The sequence below is a fragment of the Cydia strobilella genome, chromosome 1 (assembly GCF_947568885.1).
Source record: "Cydia strobilella chromosome 1, ilCydStro3.1, whole genome shotgun sequence".
Lineage (NCBI taxonomy): Eukaryota > Metazoa > Arthropoda > Insecta > Lepidoptera > Tortricidae > Cydia > Cydia strobilella.
Window position 1 is genome coordinate 35,214,907 of NC_086041.1, and position 22,636 is coordinate 35,237,542.

Sequence of the window (22,636 nt, forward strand, 5' to 3'; positions counted from 1 at the left end):
CTTAGTCTCTCGTCTAGTAATTAGTAGCAGTGGTATTAATGTATATATGTATATATATAACGATGTATATATTTATATTAGTAGTACTCTATGTTATTATGTCACGTCGTCCACAACGTGTCCCGTCCCGAACCATGCTGTACCGCACACTCCGCTGGCTCCACAGAAAACCAGCGCCGTTGGCAACGCTAGTCGTGCCAGGTGCATTGCTGAGTGGAGTGCATTTCGGCTTCACATCTCTATTTCTACTGTTTCGTTTATCTTTGTCTTGTATTTGCTATATATGTGTTGTATTGATGTGTTGTCTGAATAAATGTAGGTAATGGAATGTAAATTAAACAATAATGCCAATGCCTATTGGTCAATGGTATAATTAACTTAAATCGATTTGCATCTCAAGATTAGATCATGTTAGTATAATTGTATGAGCAGAATAAGATGCATCTTGCATCACAATTTAATGACAAATGTAATTTAAATATTATATTAAAAGGTAGGTAGTGTAATGTTTTAGGCTATGTGTACCTAATGTTTTTGCTTTAGTGCGACGTGCGACTAAGAGCGAGAATTTTTTTCTTTGTGGCCCAAAAATACAATGGAAAATATTTTTCACTGCTACATATTATTGATAATTTTCACAAGCATGTGCGTTTCTGTATCAAAGCTTAAAAGATATTCCTTTTTTTAGTTACATAGATGTAGTTTTAATACAATTATAAATGCCAATTAGGAAAAGAAGTTTAAGTCTATAAGTAAGAAAAAACATCCTGAAAACCACTCTGTAATGTAATAAAAATTGAATTAACGCCTACAAAATCACTATCATTCATTTCAACTGTTCCAAGTTTATGTACTTTTCGCCAGCTTGATAATAAGTGCTGGAACGAGAACTTCGCTTTTAACCGAATAGTGCTTTGACCATTTTACTTTTCTTTATTATACGTATTCCATAAAGACTAATCTAACCTCAAATCTTATAGCATAGGCATTAAGCATAGCATTTCTAATATATGCAGCGTCACCCATTATTGTACATACTTATGACACTAAATACTCGAAACGAGTCTTTACACCCAAAAACAAGTCTCCTGTTATTTATTCCGCGAACATATTTCAATAGGGCTTATCATTACACACGCGCGACAACGCGTATTACCCGTCATGACGTACAGTACTCGTCACGTAATAGAATGCACGCGACTCCCGCGGGCCCTAGCCAATTTACATCGATAAAGGTAACAGTGACACGTACTCGGTATTTTACGCGTACTTGCGTGGGAAGTATTTTTTTTGGTGGCAACAGAGTGTAGTATTCAATATTTATTTTATTCTGTTTTTAGTATTTGTTGTTATAGCGGCAACAGAAATACATCATCAAAAGACGTGTATCCTCCTTAGTTTGACGTCGAATGTGGTATTTTCTATAAAAAGGGACCTTATTGTCGATGGCGCTTACGCCATTATTAACGATGCTTCGATATGAATACAATGCCGCGCGACGCTGTGCGGCGTAAGCGCCATCGACAATAAGGTCCCTTTTCATAGAAAATGCCACAAATATATATATCTACGCTAAAGTTTTCTAGTGTCGTTGGATGTTATAAAAAATTATGACTAGCAAAAACAAATCAAATTATGTTATAAAAATAATTTAATTAGTGTTATTTGATGTAAAAACACTACTATGTAAAGAGAAAATATTAAAAGATTACATACACTTCGAAAGATTCGACCCATGCTGCCGTGGCCCGGGTGGCCGAGTGGTCTAGGCATCTGCCACGAATGCAGAGGACGCTGGGTCGATTCCAGCCCTGGGTATATAACATCTATTTCAGTTTATTTATTATAAAAAACAATTTAAAAATGCATTTTAATTTTTACAGGTAATCTTATTTATTTACTTTAAACTTTATTGCACAGAAAAATCGTACAACAGGCAGACTTAATGCCATTATAGGCATTCTCTACCAGTCAACCATAGGGCTAAACAGAAAAACGTCAAGGTGAGAAAAAAAACAAAAAAAAAAACGTAACTTTTGAGCGAAGTACCTCCCGCGTACGCTTCGGCAGTGGAATGAGCTCCCTGCCGAGGTTTTCCCGAGGGGCTACAGTATGGGGTTCTTCAAAAAAGGAGTGTACAGGTTTTTAAAGGGTCGGCAACGCGCGTGTAATATCTCCGGTGTTGCAGGCGTCCATAGGCTACGGTAACTGCTTACCATCAGGCGGGCCGTATGCTTGATTGCCACCGACGTGGTATAAAAAAAAAAGAAGTGAGTATTGTGTAAGTTTTGTTACCAAATACTTTTTAACCAGTATACAATTCATAACGCCCACCCCTATTTATTTTACGCTTACGCGTTCTCGATATTACGCAGGTGAGCAGATGAAATTTGTCGAAGGGCGAACGGAGACGAGCTAAAAGATATTTTGTTACACTCGGTGTTTCATTTTTGTTGCAAATACGTACCACCTGGCCAGAATTGTGAACAAGCACTGCCGGGAATGTTCGCGGTTTGCGTCGTGTTGAAAATATTAGTGTTGTGTACGGAATGAAATAAAGGAAAATGGAAGCTTGCGGAACTGGGTTTCGTTGAGTTACACGTTAATTTAGAGTGACGAAGAGTCTTGTTGGGAGTTGACGATGTAACAAGCTTATAATAAGTATAAAACACGTGTAGAATTTACTTGAATGCGCAAGCAGTTTAGGGATAAGCTTGAGGAATTTGTGTAATATAGATCCCATCAAAAACATTTTATATGTAAAAATATGCAAGTCTCGCAACTTCTACTACAAAAAAGTTTTGTCAGGTGCCAGGGGGTGTTAAAACCGTAACAATATAAGATACCTTTATCTTTTTAATACTTATAATGTTTGGCAATCAGCATTATATCCTCATGGGGCAAAGTAAACTGATGTAAATTTTAGCAGTGACGTCAGCGACGTCATTATGACGTAATAATGACGCAATAAAGACGTAAGAATGACGTCATAATGACGTAATAATCACGTCATTATGAAGTTATAATGACGTCGCCGTCGTCATAATGACGTATAAATGCTACCTGGGGAGTAGTTTCCTTATGTTGGCTGGTAGAATTGACTTTTAAATGATGATTTTGGATGATTAATATATAATGACGTTCATTTGGATTTGATTTGAATTGATTTTGTTTGATATCTTACAGTTAATAGTTTACTCGGGTTGGTGTGGTGAAAAATTTTTGTGTTTCACTCGGGGGCAAAATTTGTTTAACCCTCGTGCCTTGAAACCCTCGCAACGCTCAAGATTCCACTTTTCGAACCACTCGCTACGCTCGTGGCTCAATTTTGGTATCTTTCGCTTGCTCGGGTATCAATTTTAGCACGAGCGGTTAAACAACAACCTTGTCCCCCTGTGAAACAAATAACTATTGCACGGTAATTCAGAACAAACGGTACTTTTATCGGAACTATGGATTTTATTATAACAACTAATGTATGTACGAGTAAAAACCTCTGACAAAAATCTTTGCCTTTATAACAAAAAAATATATCAAACAGAGTCCATACAATTTTGTTAATAAATCTTAAAACTAATGTTTACACTACATACTACAATCGGAAACGGCGGGCTGCTGGGTTGCTGACGCGAAACAATTTGTGCGTGACATAGGCCGTCGACTTAGACAAAAGGGAGAGGACCCCCGCTCTGAATCGTTCCTGGTGCAGAGGCTGTCCATAGCCATCCAGCGGGGCAATGCCGTGAGCATTATGGGCACTTTTGCACCGGGAGCGATAATGAACGGGGTTGACTAATAGTTACCTCATGTAATTATGTAATTATTTGTAATATCACATTTAGAAACGGGTCTATCGCGAATTTATTTTGTTACCTTTATTTACCGACGTTTCGACACAGGTTTCACTGGTCGTGGTCGCGGCTAACTAAACACACACACACACACAGGGTAACAAAATAAATTCGCGATAGACCCGTTTCTAAATGTGATTTAATATTTGTAAGGAATATATAAAACTGTATATTTTTATTTTTTTATTTATTATAAACTGATCGGCGATTGGCCCTAGTCACACCTGATGGAAAGTGAAGACAGGGCCTAAGATGGAGCTCACCGGTTCAGTAACAGCCTATTCACTCTTGTTTTAAAGAGACCGAGGTCATATTGATCAGGGAATACAGATGGCGGGAGCGCATTCCATTCCTTAGCCGTCCGTACCAAAAAGGAGGAGGCAAAACGTTTCGTCCGAACGAATGGAATGTGGACCACGAACGGGTGCATACGCTCCCCGCTATATTTACTGGATATCAAAATTACTACAATTAAAATTAAAAAGCAGTACAAAAACAGCAAAAAGCCTGTCAAAAACGTCTGTGAGAGTGAATTCAGTTAATGAATTCTCGACGCGAGTATCATTCCGCAGTAAGATTCGATCCCAGCGCGCTGGCGTTGTTCGTTAAGCGTAGAATCTAAGACACTGCCGTTCGGCACGTGTAACTTCACAGAGTACGACAGTAAAATTCAATTCACTGCCATCCACGAAAAAGAAACATTTGAGAAGCTGTGGTGAAAGACGGATGTGAAGTTAATACGTTTAGCACAAACGGAATAGGAGAAACTGCGAAATCTCTTGGGCAGTGATGAAATTTGGTATATATGTTAATTAAATGTCCCTTTTTCATGTCCCGTCCATGTCCAGGAACCGCAGCCATCTTGGAAAATGTGTGCCTTCATGGAAAAAATCGCATTTTTCTCTGAATTTACGTATTCTATGGAAATATGGTGTAAGGCAACATTAAAGCTTATTAAATTCTACACAAAAAAGTCCTACATACCTTTGCGGATAAATAAAATATTCTTGTAGAAAATACTTGCTGAATCCAGATTGAGCGCTTGACTCATTGTCATTTTGTTATGTTTATTGTGGACTTTATGGAATTCGGCTCAAGAAATAAGATAGCTAAAAATAACTTAAAGTTACATAAATGCACTATCCCCAATGACAATACTATCCACCTTTCCAAACTCATAACAGTCATAAATCTCCCAGAGGCTTCGGTCTCCTTATGAAAAAGCCATTGCATTGTCGCGGCCAGAATGGCGGACAAATATTCGAACATCGCCGAATAAAATCTATTCCTTGGAAAGCGAAAGTAAGATTGATCATGGAAGTTGAATAAAGTTAGTTGAGTCTACACATCCCCCCTCTGAGGGAGGGGAGGAAGGCGAACGGTGACAAAGGAAACATATTTTTATTGAGTACTGACAGGGAATACTAACTGTTACGACCTAAAATGTATTACAATCCGTGATTTGAGTGTCCGTCGGATTTAGGAATATTTCGGCTCACTCTTGGGACTTAAACACGATTTCATAAGAACCCGACATGATGTAAGTGTATTGTAGATCCCTTCTAAAGGTCACGGTGTCTATTCTAGGTTACGGAAAATCAAACCAAATGAACAAGAATCTCTTATTATGTTTCTTTTGTAGATATTGTAAATTGCTTGCCAAATTGAAAAGGTTAGGTACAAACAGCAACAACCTTATCCCTGATAAGGTCCACCAATGGACAATTAACAGTGTGGGCGATGGTACCTATACATTGTCTGCTCTTACGAATTTTTTTAATTATTTGTGCCATTTTCAACCAAAAGGGTACTTATTGTCGCTTGTCAGTAAGGCGCTATTTCCATATAGCTTCAATTAGAAATCAACCTTATCAACAAGCGACAATGTGGTACCATTTGGTTGAAAACGTCACATTTCGTTATACCTGTCGCTTCGAATAATGATCCTTTTTATAAAGCGTAGCTGACGCGAAAAATTGTTTGTACTTAGACGTATTTTGGAAGTTAGCATGTTAATTTATTTAGAAATGTAACATTTAAGTAATAAAAATAATGGTAAACCCATCGAAACAGGCTTGAAAGAAATTTCATGGGGATCATCATTCAATGCGATAGGTATAACCGAGCATTGATTCTTGAGTGATACGAAAAATATTTCCTACGTGTAGCGGTAGCTAAGTTGATTTATCTATCGTCTAATAATACGGCTAATAAAACTACCCAATTAACATTTATCGTTGCATTTTATTTATGAGCCTCCTCTGCGCCAAATTAATCCGCGCAATAGACCACAAACAAAAAGCGTTGTAACCATCTCCGCATTCAGATACCGCTCATCGGGCGCTAAGTGGGTTAGGCGGCCCCCAACTTTGCCTACCTTCCATTTAAAAGGACGTACGTATACAAAAATGGAAAGGCACTTAGGATGTTACAGAAAAGCGGCAACTCCGGCCCAATCACGCACGGGAGCCCGTAGATTGATATTTGATCCCCGAAGTCTGCCGCGGGGAAAGGAATGTCGCATAAGCGTAGTTACATACGCTCGGATAGAGGGTTTTATCATTGTAAATAGAGAAACGGAGGTTGCCATGGAAACGGGCTACGTTTGCACTGTTCGTGTACGGTTATCGGGGGTATCTTACACAGGTTTGCACTACTTACACGTGTAGGGTATACTCGTATTATTTGGTGACACGCCTAAATCGGTGATACAAGTTTTGAAGCATGACAGGAAAGCTAATGAATTAAGGCCTTTTAAATGGGCCTGACGGCAAAGCCGCCGAAGCCGTGAAGCCGTGAGGTCCCATTTAAAAGGCCCTCATTCATTATTATTTACAACGACGGGACTTAATCGCGTAAAATAGTATTAAATTTACCTCCGACGTTTCGAGGACGGCGTTGTCCCCGTGGTCTCGGAGAAGACTGGCTAAAGTTGACATCAACATCTAGGCGCGCGAGTTTTTCGAACTACCCGCACTTGGTCTTGTTTATTAACTTGAACGTTTTGCGCACTAGGGATGCTACCGGGTCGACACACAACACTCACAATATTTGATTTTTCAACTTTCGATATTTGGTTTCGCTTACACTTACTAATGACTGGTTTCCATGTGGATGAGATCTTAAAACCTTCGTCTCGATTGAAATTTCTATGTTTCTTGATTTCAATGGCTTCACGGATTTTTCTACTATAAAACCCACGATCTGTAGAAAGTATTCTAGGGTTGTGAAGCTCAATCCAGTGGTTTGGCCCTGACTCTAGTAAATGCTCAGCAACGGCAGACTTGTTCACCTGACGGTTCTTGACAGCTGCGATATGTTCCTTAACTCGCTCCGCAATGGTACGTTTCGTTTCCCCGATGTAGGAACTACCACAACTGCAATCGATCTTATAAACCGCGGGGCGCGCGGACGCGATTAAGTCCCGTCGTTGTAAATAATAATGAGTAAAAATCGTGAAAGTTTAAATCAGGCCCTAATTCACTAGCTTTCCTGGGTGTCTAATTCAAAACTTGTATCACCGAATTAGGCATCTCACCAAATAATGAGAGTTTACCCTATATATATGTTACATTCTAAACGGTGCTCGTAAAACAGGTACAACCTAGGTGACAGCGTTATTGAAATTGTGCTAATAGGTGTAAATATTTACGCCAGTTTTGTTTACAAGACCTAAAGAAGGTAAAAAAGGAGACCGACTTTAATATTATACACGTGTCATACCTACACGTGTTTACTTGTTATCACTAGCTTTTTTCCGTATGGTTCTATAAAAGTATATTATTTGATCACAAGAAAACGTACGAAAACTGAGGTGGTATGGACATATTATGAGGCGTGGCGATGACCATGTCGTGAAAAAGGCACTGGCCCTTCAGGAAACCAAAAGAGGGCCAGGGCGCCGGCCTGCTACTTGGTGGTCCACCGTGTCAAAGGATTTAGAACGAGCCCAATTAAATCCACAGACAACCCAGGACAGACGGTCCTGGCGCATGAGAACGAGGAGAGCCGACCCCAAATAATGGGATAAAGGCAAAGACGAAGAAGAAGAAGAAGAAGAAGAAAACGTACGTAATAGGTATCTATTTTTAAAAAGTTTTCAAGAACTTGCGGAATGCGTTGTAAAAACGTATTTTAGAAAATAGGTATTAAATGCAACCAGAATATTAATTCCACGAGCGGAGTACACACACAGAATATAAGCTTGTATATTTTCTTACCAGAGCTAAGTCCTGGCGCAGACGAAAGTTGGCTAAAAAGGGAAGCTCATTTATTAACAAGCAAATAACTAAAAATTGTGCTCAGTCCCGCGGGTTTAACGTTTGCTGCCATGATACAAGCATCTGGCGGAAAATAAATAAAGCGGATAAATACTGCAACTTTGCCATTGAAAACTTCTCCTTACTTTGGGCACGGTAAAAATTAAAAAAAAAAATGTTTGAAAGAGGACGCTATATTAAAAAAAAACGTATTAAAAAATAATTTACATAGAATATCTTCGATGAAGTAATTTTACGCTTTAGGAAAAATTGAGAAATTTAAATTAATTGAATTATTACCTATATTATTAATCAACTTTTATATTCAATATTTTTTGTAAATAACTGACATGTAATATTAATATTATACAATAAATGATTATGATTATGATTACTGTCGCTATAAAGTTTGAAGTAATAAAACATGATTTTAATTACAAATGCATATTGATGTTACCTAGAAATCAGTGTAATTTAAACTACCAATCCGTTTGCCCATTCGTGCTAAAAAATCGAAATTCACAAACCAGCGGCGCTCAACAACATTTAATAACGTATTCAATCGTGCAAAAACAGTTGCATTTAATCGTGGCATAAAGTTGCGATGTACCCGTGCAAATTGAACGGGGAAATATACTCCTTAAATTATTGGGGCAGAGCAAACAGCGGGGCCAAATATTGGCGTGGCAAACGTGGCCCAGCGCTATTCATTAACTCATCCCGGGACGAACAAAAATACAATCTTAATTCGCGGCCATGGCCGACAGGGAACCGCGGGATGCTGGATGTGATGTCACATTTTTTTTTAAATAATAGTGGTTATCTAACAACACAGTTGTTAGATAACTGTACACACTATGGGCCAGTTGCACCATCCACATTTGACAGACTGATCAACAGCAATTGGCTGTGAACTATGAAACTTCCCATAGAATAAAATTTTGCGAACGCTTTAACGGTGACAGACGGTTTGGTGCAACCGACCCTATGTGTCAAAAGTACCTCTATATCATTCTTTATTATCTTAATAAAAACTGACGACTATACATCCCGATAATTACTATTTGAAGCAATAGCGCAACTGAAAAGTTGAGTGATATCCCACTGGTGACATCGTAAATTTTGACGATAATTTGACTTAAGAAGAGAAGAGTAACTACGTACAATCTTACTACTTATACCGAAAGAAATTTTACGCAGATCAATTTGGATTGCAAGTCAAGAAGTATCGAAGCGATTTGATAAGGGGCCCACTGACTATCAGTCCGCCGGACGATATCGTCCTGTCAGTTAGAACAAAAATTTGACAGTTCCGAACAACTGACAGGCGGATATCGTCCGGCGGACTGAGAGTCAGTGGGCCCCTTAAGTAAGAAAATAAATACTGCTAGAAGAAAATTCCTTTGCTTCTTGTAGTCAGATTCAAAGGACCATTTATTTTAATAAGATGAAAGAAAATGGAAGTGAAGTGAAGTATAAATTAGTATAAATTTTAAATTGCAACTCGATAGGGTGGTCTAAAAACTCGCATACGATAGTTATCTAAAGTCGGTCGGTCTATTCGAGTCAATAAGATCTTATTGTCTAGAAACCAGACCGAAATAAAAGTGAAAAAGTTCAAACCAACCTTTGATCCTAACCGTGCATCGTAACATCTAATTTATGAGTCTCTAAAAATGTGTCCAATGCGTTACATGCAATACACACCAACCCAAGAGTCAAAATTTATTGGACCATATATTTTTTATGTCACACCGAAGAGCGGGAATTTGATAAAAACAAATGAACACTCTAGTTGATGACAAACACCGTGCATTCGTCGCGTCCCGCCCGCCGCCGCCGCCCGCCGCGTGACAAAATGCAGCGAACTTCAAAACAATGCTTTGTGAGGTTTTACTTTTATTAACATTACCGTTTCGAGTATTTCCTTTGCCAATTTGAAGTCGGGGACGGAAAAAAACTGGGCTAAAAAAGAATGTCCATTCAGATTCCAGCTTAGCTTTTTACTGTTTAGAAACATTTCTCTCCCCAATCAACAAACATAGTTCATCTTCGCTCTACAAAGTCAAAGCAGCCAGACAAAATGACAAAACTAGACGCGTGTCATTAAAAGTTATAATGGCGTTTCCAGTTGTCTATTCCCAGCGGACGGGTCACTGTTTATGTCCGAGTCCGACACTCGAACGGCGCGCACCGCCTACCAATTTCAATATTGACCGTTGCTTTTATTAAAACTTTTAAATGCGTTAAACGCTTGTGTAAATTTTTTTTCGGCGCTTTTGTTTTTATTAGGCACCTATCGTAAACATGAAGACCGTAATAAAATTATTAAAAGGGAAGCATGATATTCCGGTGGGTCCACGCCCGCGGGAAGGTTTTCTACGTTGTCGGCTAATATGTATATTGGGGGCGCGCCTATGTAAGATTGGATGAGTTTGTGAATTTGGAAAAAGGTCTAATAATGTTGTACCTAACATAATATACTCAGTGATCAAACTCAGGATTTGTTCTCTATATTAGAAAATAATGTTATTTGCAAGCAGAGATTACTCAAACTTTTAAAAAGATGGCAATCTAATCAATACGAGTAGATTACTTTATTGCGCGGGGAAATGATTGACGAGCCCGAGGGTCTACCTCGAACCACGTTAGACGTGTTGCCTCCCTGTCAGACTTACGTAGAAATTTACAAGTGCGACAGAGTGGTAACACGTCGAACGTGGTTCGCGGTAGGCCCTCCGATCCTTTATCAGTGACAACTTAAATTGCTTATAAACCGCATCATAAAACCATTTAACGCATCACTGGTAACTAAACTTTGCAATAGATATCCCCAACTCTCTGTAAACACCATTACTCCAAGCGAAGGTTACTATGCCCCCATTTCCACTCAAAGGGTTGGAAATCGTTCCGAAAGATATTAATAACGTTAAGATGATTCAACTGTGACGTCCCCTAGGCGGGTAATCTAGATAATAATGCTCGCGGGACAGCGAAGTTATAATTACTTATCGCCCGTGGGAAAGGCTCGAAAAGGTTAATTAAACATCGGGAATAAAGTGTCGCTTTGTCCGTCAAGTGTAGCGCTGATTTTGCGGTGCGGTCGGCGGGCGGCAATTGGAAAATGCGGTGAGTGCGGTTGAACGGAGAGGATGCATCTACGCCACAATGCGTTAGGCAAAAGGGTTGGTGCATATCAAACTTTGGAAGCTGGGAAATTATGCTGTGTCTAACTTTGACAGTACTTTGGCGATTCAAACATTGGCACCACGATCTGCCGGGGTGACCGGAGAGACAAATTGATACGCGCGTCGCGTTTTGTACAGTCGCCATCAGATATATCGGAGCGCCCGAGGTGCTCACAAATATCTGAACACGCCTCTATTGTCAAGGCGTGCGTGTTTAGATATTTAGAGCACCTCGGGCACTCTGATATATCTGATGGCGACTGTACAATAGACCAATGCAAATGTACATTTTGATGTCAAAATGATGTTTTGTAATAATTCGCCTGTGCGTCTCGCTCTCGCCATTAAAATGTATGAACAAGTATAACTAAGTGGCATAGTTTAAGGATACGTTATAAAATCTGTCGCTCCGCTCACCATGCCATATCGCGGTAGCAGTATGTAATCACCTTAAAGTAACTTTAATATTTAATTCGTATGAAAGTGTAAGTACCACTAAACCACGTAATATTGTAATATATCGTTATGCTTATGGAAAGTTTTACAGTCGTGTCATCTTTTCACTGTTTGCTTTAATCATTTTAAAATTAAATAGGTACAGTCAAGGGCATAAATATACACGGTGTTACTTGAGCCACTGAAAACCTGAGACACCCCAACAGTTTTTTTTTAACTCATCTTGAGTAATTGATTCATTAATCCGATAAATATTTAAAAAAATATTAGTTGTTTAGTTTTCTTAACAATTCTATTCGACTGGTAATTCTACACACGATGCTTCGTCGTTTTAGTGACATCAAACAATTGCTTGTTACCATCGTAAACACTGTTAACTGACCATTTTCGACGAGATATTTGCAAATTAAACTGTTTTTACAAAATTATCTTATGTAACTTTTACACATGAATGATGACATTTTTATTACCTACTTTATCTGTACTTTTTTTTGTTTTTTGTTTGAATTGTATTTTTGGAATTTTATTTCTTGACATGTCCCGCTATTATTTATGTGCTAATACATAGTTTGTAAGATTTTTCTAACACAATATCATATTGTTATAGAAATAAATAAATGAATGAATGATTTGCATACCTTACTGCGACGAGATAAGGTTTCGCAATGGCCAGTTAAGGGTGTTGCTTATTGACAAATAACGTGTCAAATGCTAGTTATTGATATTGTTGCATTACAAACCTGTAGAATGGGCATGTAAAAATAAAAATAAAATTACCCCCATTAAAACATAGCGCGATCGATTCTCCTATCGATTCTGAACAAACTGTTTTTAGGTTATCAGTGGGTCATGAAACACCGTGTATATACATTCCTAAAGTTTCAAAAATATGTGTACGCCCTTACACCTTAGAGAATAAAGTCGTGTTCAAATATTTTTGAGCCATTTGTCTGGATCGATATTTTTGCCTTCGACTGTACCTACGTCAACAGGGAATAAAGGATGACTTACAGTATAATGGTCATGCAGACACTTAGTTTTGTATGGAAAGCATCAACTGTCATAGAAAACGAAGTGTCGGACTCGCGTGTCATAATTAAATTTATTTTGAAAATTTTTTTAAAACAATCTCAGTTAAATTTAGTCACCCCGAGATCAAAGGATCTCCCTCCAATCCCGAACTAAATCTTAATTAGCTACAACCGCAAACCAGAACGTAAGTTCTGAATCAAAAGTCACCGCCGCGCACCGAAACCCACGAAAATAAACACCGCTTAATTACTATTGGGACGATCGGGTGACCGGCACGCACTGTTTTTATTTGTCCGATGATACACGAGAAATGAGTATTTGAGCGCAGTGTTTGCTGTGACGGACTGTATGGGCACGTTTGTTTTGGGATATTGTTGGAATGCTTATAGGTTTTTGGATATAATATGTATGATTTCATTTACGCATTCAGGCTTCATTCGTTTTGTTGATTAAATAAATTTCGACTAGATTTTTTTTTTCTACATTCAATTCCCGTACCAAGCGAGCGCTCAAGCTTATTCAGCCTATTTAAATGCGAAAAACTTCTGTTAGAATTTTAACTGTGTAATTTTTTACTTTATCTAATATTTGTCATTGCCGCATGTTAATAGTTGGTGTTCTGGTCATAATTTGCAAGGTTTTTCTATTTGTATCAAAAATCCATCCCTGCTTATACCTAACTAATCTACTAGTGGTTCTGAGCTGTATGTAGAGCTCGCGAAGCCCCATGGCTTCGCCAGTTTGATATAATCATTCCCTAAAACTGAATTGACTAAAAACATATATAATTATCGAATCGTAAACAACATCCGGCCATACGAAAGGACATTTGGTCAAGCTAAAACAGAAACCTTCACCTTCGCACGGTGAAATAAAAAGAATAAATCAGAAATATTACTAATTTGTTTAAAACAAAAACACAATGACATTCCACTTATCTTGTGTCGATCGGTCGTAAAACTCGTCATACCTGCAAAACAACAAAACACGAATGAGTACACGCGACTAATTTGTCGGGTTAGTCGTTGCGTCGTTAGTCACTAATGGGGAATGATTATGTGCCGTGTCGTCGCCCCGCCAATGACCAAACGGGCAAAACACGGTCAGTTCCCTGAAGGACATAGGCCGGTTTAGACTGAAGGCGATGTGTGTTTCAAGTAATAAACCTTTTTTAAATGTCCGTAATTCGGCCATATTCGTTTCTTTTTATTGTGGCGCTTTTTTGTTGTAATTTGTATGAATGTTATTTTGAAGTTAGCGGGTTGATGACATTGTCAATGGTGTTGTAATAACGATATAATCTTGAAGACTGGTCAAGGATAAAATCTGTGTATAAGAAATAGATATTTGATGATGATGACGCCGGCGGCCTGCTGAACGGATTACCGGGAACTGGCTACCGCAGACACCTCTCGACAACCTCACAGCCGCTCTTAAATGTTGCTCTATTGTCGTACTGTACGTGCGGCACACTAAGTCACCATCTATCTTTCACAATTAAAGAAATATGGAAAGACAGACAGGCACCTACGCCTCATATCATAATTTCAAGGTTTATTGATAAGAAGATCAAACTCGTATAGAAAATAAGTTCCCAACAGACACTCGGCGTCACACTGTCTACATTCTACAAGCTAATCTCGATAAATTTTGCCGTTATCTAAATCTGCTCGAGAGAATCGGGCCCAGCCCAGGTATTACTTTTATTGAAGTTGCATTTACTGTAAACGATCGTCCTTAAACTTTGGCTCTTGATTCAATTAGTGTAGTTTTCTAGTTAGAGCTCAGATTAATGAAGGAGTTATAATTTGATTAGGTTAATTTGTCGCTTGATATGTACCTACGATAAAGTTATAATATACTTTTTAGGAATAATATTTTTGTGTGGTACCTAATCATAAAAAGTCTTTCTTTCCATCCCTCGACAACAATATACTATTCCTGGCCAGCTTTTGTACTTTACTATGCGATACAGTTTAAACTGGGGGCATAGTTATTAACAAAACCGCTACACACAGGTATACATATAAAAGTGAGTACAGTGAGACAATCCTCCCTGAATCGCGACACGATTCGATGGAGCCCTGCCTAGTATCAAATTACATGTGATGCTCGGAGCGAATTTGTAACCCTTGCGTAAGGGCCCGCTTTGAAGAAAGCGAACTGGAATAATACATTATAGTTTACAAAAATTAAGGTACGAGGGAAGGAGTTGGAAGCTACATGGAAAAATAAAAGTGAAGTAGACTGAAGGGAATGTTTTTTAGGGTATGCATCTCATTACATAGTGTTTTGAATGAGATCTTGAAATAATTCTAGATATACCTTTATCGATATATTATCTGGTTGGGATGGACGACATCCGGAAGATTGCGGGTCACTTCTGGATGAGATTAGCTCAGGACCGGGACAAGTGGCATACTGGAAGAGAGGCCTAGGCTCAGCAGTGGGCGATAAAGGGCTGATAAATGAAGCAAGGTCCAATATACCTATTGCAGATAATTTTGTCTAGTATCGTATTCGATTCAACAAAGTGTGTAGCATAACAAAGGTGTGTTACGATTTATTTGGTCACGTTGGCCGTCAGATAGATATACAGCTATAGGATGCTAACTGTACGTGATGGCTATATCAAACCATCATAGAGCGTATGAAAAACTGTAAATGTAGGATTACAATCAGTTTTTTTTACACTATGAAATACTTAGGTATGTATGAAAATACTTAGGTATGACCCTAGGGTTTAAAAACATTAAGGCATGCTAGTTGCAAAGAATTGGCTTTAGGCCTTCTTATCTGTTATTTTTTATCAAATTTCAAGGCAAAAACCGTAACAAAATACTACTTAAACCTTTTTTCGTAGTAAAAACAATCGCTCCGCATGTTCAATACGGACCCTTACTAGCAAGTAACTCAATGCATATATCTCTAGAGATAACCGCGCACTTAGTCTTTTCCCGAAACACCAGTAAAGTGGGGCCCTTTAGATTTATCACCTGGAGGCGGTATAATGTGCACACTATTTATTTAACACCGCCCGGCGGCGGTTTATTAGTTTTTCAAACTTTAGTTAAGTTGAGAAAGTTTTAGATTTGTGTTAGTGGGTTATTTGGGCTTTTGTTAGGGTTGTATTTATTATTGTTAAGCGGGAAATATTAGTGGTCATTTTACCATACAAACGTTCTCGGTATTCTCCTCTCTTTTTCATATGTTACCAGTACCTGTCTGTACTTTTGCTTTCTTTGACATTCTTCTTTGTATAAGAACTAGGTTACTTCAAACAGCGCTTAAAACGGCCAAATAAATGTTCCGTAAACAGACGCCTAGCATACAACATCGGCAATAATAAAAGCAAAAATCAAAACGGTCAGACACACATAAATTCTTCCTCATTCCGTTTCCAAAATTTCGTTACGATTGGTTAAGTTTTGGAGGAGGAAAATGTCGAGAACGACACCTCGATTTCTGAGATTTTTACGTCGGATTTTTGGACGGAGCTGCATTTGTCCTTATTGCACATTTTTGAGGTTCCGCCCGCGCCTGCGAGACAGCAACAATAATTCAAATTTCTTTAATATGAAAATGGGCTCAACTAATATTTCCTCTTAAGAACTTATGAAGTTTCAAAGGGATTATATGTGATAGGTAGGTATAAAACCTGTTATACACAATCGGGTCAATGCTGGTCAATCAGGAGCAATGAAAATCAGCGGCATTATGCTAAGAGGAGATCCTAATTTAGCGCCATTTAGCGTCCAATTTTTTTTGTTTTATATGTATGTTCATTATGTCCACATTATGTCCAACACATTTAAACTCAGGATGCTGCAGGAAGCATGGCTATTCTTTGTGGAGATTCTTGTTTCAATCGTCAATCTCAATCGTCTGACATAATGATATGAACCACTTGATATAACTGATTTTTTTACCGTTTTCCGCAGTATAATCACGTAATTAGTCAACGGCCTAAATTTTGGGAAGCGCCTAACTTAATTAGTTTTACGACTTAATAATGTAACGGCTTCGCCATAAGGGGGTTAGTGTTATCGTCGCAGCAAATGGTATGGAGACTTCGTGTTATTTATGTTTAAGTTACTTTAGCGGTTAAACAGATATGTATCATAAGTTAGATACTTATTTGGCTTTTGGGTTATTTAGTGCCATAATTTAGGTATCTTAACAATGTCATTACTATTTTCAATATTGTATATTTCTGTCTTTTATGGTTACGGTCTGGTCCATTTTTAAGGTATCCAGAAAAATACCGTGGATAGGTATGAAAAAAAAAACCGGCCAAGTGCGAGTCAGACTCGCGCACGAAGGGTTCCGTACCATTACGCAAAATACGGCAAAAAAATCACGTTTGTTGTATGGGAGCCCCACTTAAATATTTATTATAATCTGTTTTTAGTATTTGTTGTTATAGCGGTAACAGAAATACATCATCTGTGAAAATTTCAACTGTCTACCTATCACGGTTCATGAGATACAGCCTGGTGACAGACGGACAGACAGACAGACAGACAGACAGACAGACAGACAGCGGAGTCTTAGTAATAGGGTCCCGTTTTTACCCTTTGGGTTCTGAACCCTAAAAAACTGTCAAAAAAAGTCACTCATTGTACTTACACGCACATACACACACACCTTGGTGTGGCAAAAAAGATGATTTAGTTATTTAAAGGTGTCATAACACACTCAAAACATTAAATAACGTCTATCAGATCATAAATGTGTTTCGCTCTGGTATAATTTCCCTCAACCACAAATGCTTTCAACTCATTTTAAAAAAGCTTAGCTACAAGCAAAAAATCACATTTAACTCAACCGATTTTCTTTCAAAAGAATTCTATAATAAATCAGGAGAACTCAAGACTTCTCGAGACGAGAATGGAATCTGCAAACAGGTTCAGACTTTCGTCTCTCAAATTGAACAGAGTGCTTCAAATTTACAAGGAAAAAAGTATATTTCATTCGTGCGATGTTAAAAGCAAGTTCGGTGTGACGGTCCGCACATATTTTGAGCAATTTGAAAGCACAATATGCGAAAATCAAGGTGCTATTTACTCGTATCGCGCAAGGCTCGTTTCGCCATGCTAGAGCATCTAGGTTACTAATTATTATGTGCAGAATCAGGATTTCTTCTACAGTTTTATTACGTATTAATAACCATGTATAATGTTGTTTGTACAGTCAAGGGCATAAATATTCCCAGTTTCAAAAATATGTGTACGCTCTTACACCTTAGACAATAAAGTCGTGTTCACATATTTTCGAGCCATTTGTCTGGATCGATATTTTTGCCTTCGACTGTACTTAACTGTGTTATTAACAAAGAGGATATAATAAGATAGAGCGGTACTGTTATAGTAGATTTTGTAACCACAGTAAATTCACTGCCATCTATCGACACACTTTAAAATTGGATTTAAATATGGATAAATGATTTTTTTTATTTGCATTAATTATCTTTATGATTTTGACCCATGTTCTTTCACTGAAATGCGTTAAAATTGTTAAATAACAAACGAAACCGTCAACGCCATCTATACGACAGTAGGCCAAAGCTAGTAGCGCCCTCTGATCGAGAATCAAATTTTCTTGATTTTCGAGGCACGTTTTTTCCTTAGACTGTATCCATCTATTACGGAGTTATATCTATCTTTGGTAATTAAGAAAAAAAAAATTGAGCATAACGTTCTGTAAAATTACAATCGACATATTACGTATCTAATACAAAACAAAAGAAAGCTCGGTTACAACACAAAAGTGCTGTCTTCTTTTCATACTTATTAAGTACAGTCGAATTCCAAAAATATATTTGCACGTCTCTAAGACACTGGGAAAAGTCGCATATATTTGGAACGTTGTTTATGAACTCGATGATGTTTCGAAAGATGTTTATGAACTCGACAGTACTACATCTCAAATCACATGAATTTATTGTAAGTCATTGTGTGAGTAAGTTAAAGAAGAAGAAAAAGAATAAAGAATAAAGATCATTTATTTTCAGCTAAAGGTTACAGACATTCCAGGGGTCTCCGCACTAGGCAGTGCCTGTATCGCGGGGAACCAATTATAATTTAAATATCAGACTTTGTTACAATTAAAAACTATCATTTAGTAAGAAACTACTAACTACAAACTAAGGCTTAATCTAGACACAACATTGAAACTAAATTTTGTTAAATATGGCTTCTGTCTCTTCATAATTTTGTGAGTGCAGCAGTTTGAAAAGCAGTTTTTTCGCTTCCATTTGTGTGCAATCCCTGAGGTTACATAGTTTATTTATAGCATTGTATGTAGACGCCCTGATGCGTTCCCCAAAACGTTTGCCAAAAGCTGAATTTACTCTTGGAAAGCTCTGTTAGTTGCTTAAAAACAGTACTGAGCGGTCGGCAAAAGGTCGCCAATCTGCTCGCGGGGCGAGGTAATTCGAGTCGGGGCGGGGCGGTGCGTGGCCGTTCTGTATGATAATACTCTTACTTAGTCTGTGCCATCATCATACGTGTGTATAGAACTGATCCGTCGCTATCGAGCCGGCTCAGACAACTTTAAATATCCCCCGAGAAGCTCATGGCTTTGAGTTGAGGCTTATTCCGAATTTAATAACAGTTTATGAATTTTATCTGAACTTGATTTAAACTCGTGAGACATATTAACTTAACTAACTTAGCGGTTACACTCACGTGTTTTTAGTCACTCGCGCCACATGTTTCGGAGAGTCTAGGTCTCCATTTTCAAGCACTAACAGTGCCTGAGTAAGTAGCGGTCTCGACGGATGGGCGTCACGTACGCGCCGCGTCTAAAAACACGCTAAGTTAGTTAAGTTGATAATTTGTTATGGATGTAATTTGTCTCCATAATAAACCCATTTTTTAACGTCTTGTCTGTGTAGGATAACTTGATAAGGATATCTTGACCGAAACCTTTTTTCCATTTCGCGAACGTTTTATCTACTCTATACAGGTATCCACGATTTTTGACCACCACACACATATGTATGAAATGATAATCGTTCGTTTCATTCGTCTCTCTTTAAATTGTGAGATCTATACCAGTATACGTCTCTTTGTTGCGATTTGAACAAATAAAAGACAGAGGCCGTGAGTTCAAGTCTCACCCAAGGCAGTAATTTTTCCACTTTTAAATTTATTCTAAGCTTAATAGCATCGATCGCAGACGTTTCTGCTTGTTAAAAATTAATTTAAATAAAAGACATCCACTGGGCTATGTCACCCCTAAAATAAAATTGGTGCATTGTCATCTCACGCTACAATCCATTACATATCCATTGGATGTCTAAGTAACATCTAAAGCAAATCTTAAAGAGTTCGTTCAAGAGGACATCCGGAATCGCGAAAATTACAAATTTGACATGACTTTCTTAAATATCTCGTTATCGTTTCTGTTTCATATCTAGTTGATATCTTGATTATTATAACATTTAAAACTTTCGCGGCTTAAACACATATTAAATCACATTTAGAAACGGGTCTATTAGCCGCGACCACGACCAGTGAAACCTGTGTCGAAACGTCGGTAAATAAAGGTAACAAAATAAATTCGCGATAGACCCCGTTTCTAAATGTGATTTAATATCTTGATTATTGTTCGAATTGGCCTATTAGTCATCCCAGTACTAAATTACCAGTTACTAAGGCTCAGGGCTTAAAGCTCGTTAAAAATTAAAATAAGCTACGTGCCTTGAATAAAATTCCCAAATTATTATTTCTTTCCCATAGTTCTTTATTAAATATTTTCTTTAGGAATTCTTCAAAGGCAGCAATTTCAGTTAGGCACTGACGTGAAATATGTGCATTTCATTATGTTTATTAATAAATTCAGTTTGTGTTCAGACTGAAGAAAATATTTGGAAGAATAATCAATAGGTATTTTATCTTTGAAGTGGAATTGATAATGCTCGATTTGACATACAAATATGGGCATGTTTTTATTTATGAATTTGACATACATGAATTGATGCTTACATAACTTTATAGGTTATAAATACGGCTATTTATATGTTACAAACTCATCATTAAATAATAAATTATGTACATGCTGCTATGGCGCAACGACCGGTAGCGGATCCTGGCCCCCGACACCAAAGACCGCCATGCTACTCTGTCCAAAGCCGTTTCTGTCCAGTCGACGGCGCCGAGTTCGTTGAGGTCTTTCTGCACTTCTCTCCAGCGGTACCTAGGGCATCCAGACGGTCTTTGGCCACTTGGTACTCCAGAGTACGCCCTCCAGACTGCGCGATCTTCCCCCATCCGGACTATTTACGTGCCCGAGCCATCGGAGTCTGGCGGCTTTCTTTTCTACAATGATGATTCGTTTCTCTAATTCATAACCTGTTATTAAAATCAGAATATGACTGATTGGTGCATGCGAAATGGAGCGAAAGTCGTGCGTGAGATGAGAGATGTAAATAAGATCATCAAAGTCGTATCAAAACCAGTTCAAAATATTAAAAAGTTGTTCCGAATCGGGCATCTTGAACAATTTTGTACACAATTAAACAAGCATCCCGCCATTCACAAAGCCCAACATTGTAAAACAAAATCGAATCCGTTTATTATCCGATAAATTGTTCCCCGTATTATTTGTACCGAAACAAATTAGTGTACAATTACTGGAATTGTTCGAATTGTTCCATCGTATTGTACTTCCATATTACATTTAAACTATCGCATAAAATTTCGTTTGAATTTGGTTGTTATACGTTTGAATATTCTGTTTTGAGTTAATATCTAATTGGAAAATAATTGTTTGGAGGTTATGTTTGTTGTTCATATGGAATGATGAATTGTTTGATGAATGAAATTAGTAAATCAAATTAGTTGTATTTATTTCATTGAATTATATATTCAGGTAGTTTTCATACTTGCTGTGTATAGTAGAAACTAGCTACTATGCAATCAAAAGCAAAGAAAACGGGTGAATGTCATACATAAAGTTACATTCAGATTTTTCTCGTGTGGATTTCATTTATAAACTCAAGTAAAAAGTGAATAAACGCTCCAGTGACCGCTAGAACCACATTTGTGACGGGTACTGCCGTGGCCGGGTGGATTAGTAGTTCAGGGCATTAGCGCGTAAGCTGAAAGCGTCGGTTCGATTCCGACGGGCTTGGTCACTATTTCTTTAGTATATGATCTATTCCAGTTCATAATTTACTTTGAATTGAAATTTTTTTGAAATATATTTTTTTATTTTTCCCATATATTTTAAGAGGCTGGTGTCGATTTTGGAGCAAAAATGTAAAATTGATTTAGTCGTTGAAATTATACACGTTTTGTTACGTAATATCTAAATAACAAGTATTGGTTTCTATTAGCGCGTCTTCTCATCTTGCCTTTTAATAATGAGGTCGAGAGCGTGCGTCACCGGTAATATATGAAGAGAAGGGGCAGTTTTTAAAAATTCATCAAAAAATTATGGTGGTAAATACAAATTGATGTATAAGAATAGTTTCAGCAAATGTTGTAGATTGTTTAAGTATCAAAATTACGATGAAATTAAGTCGATTTTCAGAGAAATTGTCACTTGTTTTGAAGTAATTACTGGAAAAAATTTAATTCGTTTTACTTTCTTTTCCTCGAAATATAACAAAAATGTAATCTGATAAAGGTCAAGTACAGAATATGTGTAATACAAATTTACCATTTTTAGCAATTTTTAACAAAAGGTTTACAATTTCACCGACTAAATCTATCAATTTTACATTTTTGCGACTAAAATCGACACCGGCCTCTTAAATTTCCAATTTATTGTGATAAATTGCTAATTTTCTATCTAATTAACTAGATCTAGTTATAGAATTCGACGTGTCAACAACCCTATA

The 22,636-nt window shown here is 37.6% G+C and overlaps 1 protein-coding gene and 1 long non-coding RNA gene across 4 annotated transcripts in view; one reads left to right on the plus strand and one right to left on the minus strand.

The window, feature by feature from the left end:
* LOC134745394 (uncharacterized) overlaps window positions 1-22,636 on the plus strand; it is a 214,409-nt gene that overhangs the window by 141,025 nt on the left and 50,748 nt on the right. The window lies entirely within an intron of this gene.
* Window positions 1-22,636, minus strand: part of LOC134745227 (CUGBP Elav-like family member 4) — a 329,485-nt gene that overhangs the window by 140,376 nt on the left and 166,473 nt on the right. The gene's annotated exons all lie outside the window — the stretch shown is intronic.